Source organism: Scardinius erythrophthalmus, assembly GCF_964197995.2.
Source record: "Scardinius erythrophthalmus genome assembly, chromosome: 6".
NCBI classification, from domain to species: Eukaryota; Metazoa; Chordata; class Actinopteri; order Cypriniformes; family Leuciscidae; genus Scardinius; species Scardinius erythrophthalmus.
In genome coordinates, this window is record NC_138226.1 from 48,046,100 (window position 1) to 48,053,417 (window position 7,318).

Consider the following 7,318-nt stretch of genomic DNA (forward strand, 5'->3'; position numbering starts at 1 on the left):
CACAGAATCGTCGTAAATCATGTGTTGAAACTGAAAAAGGGCACCCCTCTCCCTTTTTTTTATATATATATTTTTTTATATTAAGATTATTTAATAACCCTACATAAAAGGAAAAAATGGTCACATCTTCATGACAAATTCAATAACACAAAATAATAGTCTCAAAAGCTCACTATTCACTATTACGCTATTCACTAATAACCATAATAATAATAATTCAGGGCTTCAGGGCTAAAGCCCTAAAAAAACAAACATGTTTTACTACATTTATACATGTGAAGACAAGCGGAGAGTATAGAATACCATAGATTCAAAAATGAGCTTGATAGCGAATATGTGCATATTAACAGCCTTGAATTAATCATAATTTAATATTATTACCATAACATGATTAAATGTTAATAAATTAAGTATCAGCAATCATAAATAATTTCTTAAAAAAATATGTTACCTAGGTGACGAGGATCACTCAGTCACTTTGTGTAAGTTCCAGTACGAAAAGGCGAGGAGGCTCACGTGTGTTTATGATTTCCCGATGGTAAAAACAAATTATAGGTTATGTTGTTGTATTACTTATAACATTTTACAAAAGTCAAACTCAAATGCAGTTACGGGGTTTTTGACCAGCGAATGTGTGCAAATGTGCATTTTGTCCGTCATTAAAACGGTGCAAGCGGCATCACATTACATCAACAGGTTACGTTGTAGCTACATGGGCGCTCAGTTTTTCCTGTTGTAAAATGCATTTTGGCCAAAATCTCATTTTATAAAAGATGAAATGCTACTGTATGCACAGGCTATTTAAGTGTAGGCTATGTATTGGCTATGACTAGATGGCAAATGCTAGACCTCTCTCTCAGGTCCCACATGTCTCAGTCAGACATCAAATAAATAAAATATGAGCCTTTATAGACATAGTGTTTAGTACTCATTCAAACAACAAGATCTTTATTTACCCTTCGCAAAACTTCGTTCAGCTGCTGTCTGCTGTGCGGCTGGCTGCTATGGAAGTTCAGTTGATTCAGTCAAGATAGAGGGGGCGGAGTTGTCAGATAGAGGGGGCGGAGTTATCAGGTTTACTGACAGTTTGAGAATCGAACAAGATTTACACAAGCTCTTTTTAAGAACTTTCATTGGCTAAATATTTGTAAAACAGACAGACAGACGTAAAGGGTGACCAATAGCATTGATTTATTAAAAATATGCTACCTGTGAGCCCTACCTGTGCACGTGCCTGCATACAAGAGGTGTGGACTTCTCTTTATGCATTGTTTCATCACTATCAGAGGAGCAGTTTGTCAAACAAAGCGCGACCAAGGCAGTATTTTCATTGGAGCCAAGAATGAGTTTGCTAAGGCCATGAAAAGAGATTGACACCAATCGTCTGGTAACATTCATAGCAGAAAAACAATGTGACTTTGTCGTCAACGCACCCCATTCAAGTCACACATGTCTTCTACGAAGCTATGGCAATTGTAAATAGCTGACTGCTCACAATAGACAATCTGAATGATCCTAAAAAGCCCGGAACCCTTTACCTTAAATCACTTGCTCACTATGAAAACTACCCAAGCTCTACCACCCTCTGGCAAGATTGTCAGAGAAGATATATATATGCTCACAAGAGATGGCCCAATGTCCAATACTAAGAGGAGCAATTTTGGGGACGTTGACAGAAGGAGTATGTGTCTAACATTGCAACAAGACAATGCTGGCTTACACCAAGAAGGAACATGCAAGTTGGAGATATAGTCTTGGAGAATTAGTGGGACTTGGCAGAAGTTATTGAGACTGTGTTTGACAAGGATGGTTTGGTGAGGAGAGTGAAGATACGTTTTGGAGACAGAAAACTGGGTAGGATGGTAAACGTCTGAACAAACCTTCAATAGTTGAGCACCCTGATCCTGCTGGAGGCAGCCTGAACTTCCTGACATATCCTTTGATTTATGGAGTTCATAGTAGAATATGTTTTTCTTTTACATCTAGCCTTAAACATGGCAACAACAGCGTTTGATCATAATAATAACATACAAACACAAACATGTTCATGATCATATTAATAACTCCTCACTTTATACCGTTTTAGAGCACATGTTCTGGCCGGCGCAAAATAAGTTTGTTGCATGTATGAATTAGATTATGAAGAATGTTGAAGATCATGCTTTTCCTTTAATGCATCCTTTCCGCAAGTTATTTTAATTACTTTAAATATCGACCCTGGCAAATATATTCCACCCGCAAGCCTCTGTACCTTAGTAGTAAATTTACATTTTATGTAAAAATTAAGAAATGCCAAAAACAAAGAAATTATGCATTATGTACATCCGTACAAACGTGCGTATTTATTTTAGAACTTCCGTCAATGAAACAACACAATACAGCCTATAAATAATATAGGCTAGTTAAATAAGCCTTTTAAATAATACATTTTACTGCTTGTTACAGTATAATAACTAGATGTACCGCATCGCGGTACAAAATATGACTGCCGCTCAGGCCTGCACTGGCTTTCCACAAAAATAAATGACGTGGAGTAATTTGGCTGTATTGCGTGTTTATGTATATACCTAAAAAAAGTAATAGTATGTGCATGTCTGTCTGTGTGTCTGTGTGTGTGTGTGTGTGTGTGTGTGTATGTGTGTGTGTTTGTGTATGTGTGTGTGTGTGTGTGTGTGTGTGTGTGTGTGTGTGTGTGTGTGTGTGTGTGTGTGTGTGTGTCTGTGCGTGTATGTATGTGTGCGTACATGTGTGCGCGTGTGTGTGTTTGTGTGTGTGTCTGTGCATGTGGATTTGTATGTGTGTGTATGGGTGTGTGTCTGTGCGTGTGGATGTCAGTGTGTGTGCATGCTTGCGTTTGTTTGTATTCCTGCATGTGTGTGTGTGTGACAGTATCATCCTAAACCAGCAACCCTTCGCTCAACAGCACCATCTACAGGCCGATGAGTGTACAGTCACTAAATGTGCACATAAATGAATTTATTTTATACCCCCCCATGGATGAAATTCTACAAAACTTAGCAGAGGATACCCCCAGAGGATATCAAGTTAATCATACACATGAAATATGGTGCAGTTCTGAACATCTCCACTGAAGATAGGGGCGATTAAAGCAGAATAATATTGCATTTTCATTTTTTATGGGAGGGGCGCAAATCACAAATGAGTGATTATGGGCTAGGTTGATGTGGGCCCTTAAGAGCAACATACCATAAAAATTTCTTCATCCTCGGTGCCACGGTTCAGGTAGTTATTTAGGAAAAACTGCATTTTTTTGGGTTTGGGGGGGCCCAGCGCGGGGGGGGGAGTGGCCCCCGGGGACCAAACAAAATTTTTCCGTAGAAGTCTAGTGGGGCTACATGCCCACCAAATTTCATGTTCCCCGGTGTTTTGGTGTCCCTGGTATCGTTGACGGAAAATTTACGGGGGCCCCAGCGCAGGGGGGGGAAGTGGCCCCCGGGGGCCAAACGAAATTTTTCCGTAAAAGTCTAGTAGACCAACATACCATAAAAATTTCTTCATCCTCGGTGCCACGGTTCAGGTAGTTATTTAGGAAAAACTGCATTTTTTTGGGTTTGGGGGGGCCCAGCGCGGGGGGGGGGGAGTGGCCCCCGGGGACCAAACGAAATTTTTCCGTAGAAGTGTAGTGGGGCTACATGCCCAGTTGCCCACCAAATTTCATGTTCCCCGGTGCTTCGGTGTCCCTGGTATCGTTGACGAAAAATTTACGGGGGCCCCAGCGCGGGGGGGGGGAAGTGGCCCCCGGGGACCAAACGAAATTTTTCCGTAAAAGTCTAGTAGACCAACATACCATAAAAATTTCTTCATCCTCGGTGCCACGGTTCAGGTAGTTATTTAGGAAAAACTGCATTTTTTTGGGTTTGGGGGGGCCCAGCGCGGGGGGGGAGTGGCCCCCGGGGACCAAACGAAATTTTTCCGTAGAAGTCTAGTGGGGCTACATGCCCACCAAATTTCATGTTCCCCGGTGCTTCGGTGTCCCTGGTATCGTTGACGAAAAATTCAGTAAGGTGACAAAAAAAAAAAAAAAAAAAGCGGCGGTCATAATAATTAAACGTTAAATATTGAAGAACTTCACAAATTGTAACAGTGGGCCTAAGTCACATGCTGTATGTACAAAGGCTGCAACCTTTAAATAATAAACATTAAAGAACTTTACTAATCAGTAGCCTAGGCAATATAGCTAAGAAGAACAACTAATAATAATACTAGCAACAATATAACTATTAAAGGTTTAAGTCCACCTTGGTTTTCTATTCTGATTTTAAATTCTTTGCCAGAAAAACTAGCATGTTGACGTTGTCCGGTTTAAGCGGGGTCATCGCTGGTATCGATTGTCTCTTCTTGCAAATAGCGCGTTAACTCCTCACCAGCATGCGGTGAGGAGTTACAATTCTTCTCTTGGGAAGAATTGTGACCTTCGCTTTTCTTTTACAGAGTAGCTGTGCGAGATTCGTTTTCTTTAAAGCAGGTGTTGCGCTGCTTCCTTCCCCTGCATCCAGTGACTCCTCAGTTTGAGTGTTTTCTGGTTGATCTTTAGTAATGTGCATTATTTCTTAGATGAATTTGTCTCTAATATCTTCCTCTTCAATATTATTCCTGTATCGAGGATCCAATGTAGTTGCTTTTGATAGCATTTTTTGCCCTTCTAAATCTTTGTATTTCTCCTCCAAGACAGTGATCATCTTTGCTTTGATGTTTTTTGTTAACTCGCTGTCTGGTGAAGGTGAAGGGTCGAGGAGTGAAGGTTCTGGTGAAGGGTCGAGGAGATCATTGGTCAGCAGTCTCAGCACAGGTCTAACCGATGATGCAGTAACAACCTTCTCGTTCGATAAAACATCGGTAAATTCTGCAACTGGTTTAAGTGCTGCGTTTATCGACTCAAGCACTGCAATGTCCTGCCATGTCAGGTTCAGGTGTTGATGCTTTCGGTCATCCAGCGCTCTTTTATTTGCGTGGGCTTGCTCCAATACTCTCTCTATCATTTTTTGTTTGCTTCCACCTCATGTGGGACAATCCTGTTGGCATAGCGAAAGAACAAGATAATACAAAATTATTATATAAATTGTTCTTAGATGTTATTTCGGTAATTTTTCCTTACAGACAATCGACGCTTGTTAATCCTTAATTTCAAAATCAGAATGTTAAATTACATTGGATAAGTGTGTGTGAATGTGACCCCTTTAAAAATAGGCCCTACCACAATTGTTTTCTATATTTTTTCAGTGGTTTAATTTTACATTAATTATCATAAAATGAATAAAATAAATAGGCCGACAGAAAATACATTTTACTTAATAATTGACATATTAACAAAACCAAAGAAAAAAATGAGGGACAAGTATTTTCATTCTTGTGACCATAAAAATGATGGATCATTTACATGTTTTTTTTCGTATAAACAATTTAAAATTTAAAATAATTTAAAATAAGAACAAAATGTTATATTGTTATTTGTTATATATATATATATATATATATATATATATATATATATATATATACACACACAGTGGGGAGAACAAGTATTTGATACACTGCTGATTTTGCAGGTTTTCCCACTTACAAAGCATGTAGAAGTCTGTAATTTTTATCATAGGTACTCTTCAGCTGTGAGAGATGGAATCTAAAACAAAAATCCATAAAATGATTTTTAAATAATTAATTAGCATTTTATTGCATGACATAAGTATTTGATCACCAACCAACCAGTAAGAATTCCGGCTCTCACAGACCTGTTAGTTTTTCTTTAAGAAGCCCTCCTGTTCTCCACTCATTACCTGTATTAACTGCACCTGTTTGAACTCGTTACCTGAAAAAAGACACCTGTCCACACACTCAATCAAACAGACTCCAACCTCTCCACAATGGCCAAGACCAGAGAGCTGCGTAAGGACATCAGGGATAAAATTGTAGACCTGCACAAGGCTGGGATGGGCTACAGGACAATAGGCACGCAGCTTGGTGAGAAGGCAACAACTGTTGGGGCAATTATTAGAAAATGGAAGAAGTTCAAGATGACGGTCAATCTCCCTCGGTCTGGGGCACCATGCAAGATCTCACCTCGTGGGGCATCAATGATCATGAGGAAGATGAGGGATCAGCCCAGAACTACACGGCTGGACCTGGTCAATGACCTGAAGAGAGCTGCGACCACAGTCTCAAAGAAAACCATTAGTAGCACACTATGCCGTCATGGATTAAAATCCTGCAGCGCACACAAGGTCCCCCTGCTCAAGCCAGCACATGTCCAGGCCCGTCCGAAGTTTGCCAATGACCATCTGGATGATCCAGAGGAGGAATGGGAGAAGGTCATGTGGTCTGATGAGACAAAAATAGAGCTTTTTGGTCTAAACTCCACTCGCCGTGTTTGGAGGAAGAAGAAGGATGAGTACAACCCCAAGAACACCATCCCAACCGTGAAGCATGGAGGTGGAAACATCATTCTTTGGGCATGCTTTTCCACAAAGGGTACAGGATGACTGCACCGTATTGAGGGGAGGGTGGATGTGGACCTCCTTCCCTCAGTAAGAGCATTGAAGATGTGTCTTGACTGGGTCTTCCAGACTTCTGCATGCTTTGTAAGAGGGAAAACCAGCAAAATCGGCAGTATATCAAATACTTGTTCTCCCCACTGTATATATATATATATATATATATATATATATATATATATATATATATCCTAACAAGAAATTAAATATAACTACTTTAATTATTGCAACTCACCAGTATCAAACTGTGCGTTGGAAGGTTTAAGGCCTCTTGCTCTTCACGAAGTTTCTTATTTCTCAACCAGCTGTGGGCGAATGCAGTCACCATATTTCGGCACAACCCCATGGCCCTGGATGTCCTCTCCTTCTCGGCTGACATTGAGTTTGTGACTGCCAGGTTAGGATTGTGGCCGAAACATTTCAACCATGGCCATTCTAATTTCCTAACAGCAGCCATGATGTTGGCCCCATTATCTGTCGTGATGCATGCAAGATTTTTTTCATTTAACCCCCACTCTTTGAATGCGCTGCAGAGAGATTCTGCTAAATTATCCGCCGTATGACTTTCTGATGTGAACACAGTCTGCAAGCACCTGCTCTTCAGCTCCCAATTTTTGTTGATGAAATGTACAGTCAGACTCATAAACGGAGTCATATTAAAGGAGAACTCCAATTTTAACATTGAGCTCATTTTTTTGTACATTTGGAGTGCTGTCAATACAGAGAACAACGACAAAAATCGGTGTTGCCTACACCGAGTTATTCTATTTTTAAAATTTGCACCCTGTTGACTTCAATGGGGCAATGTT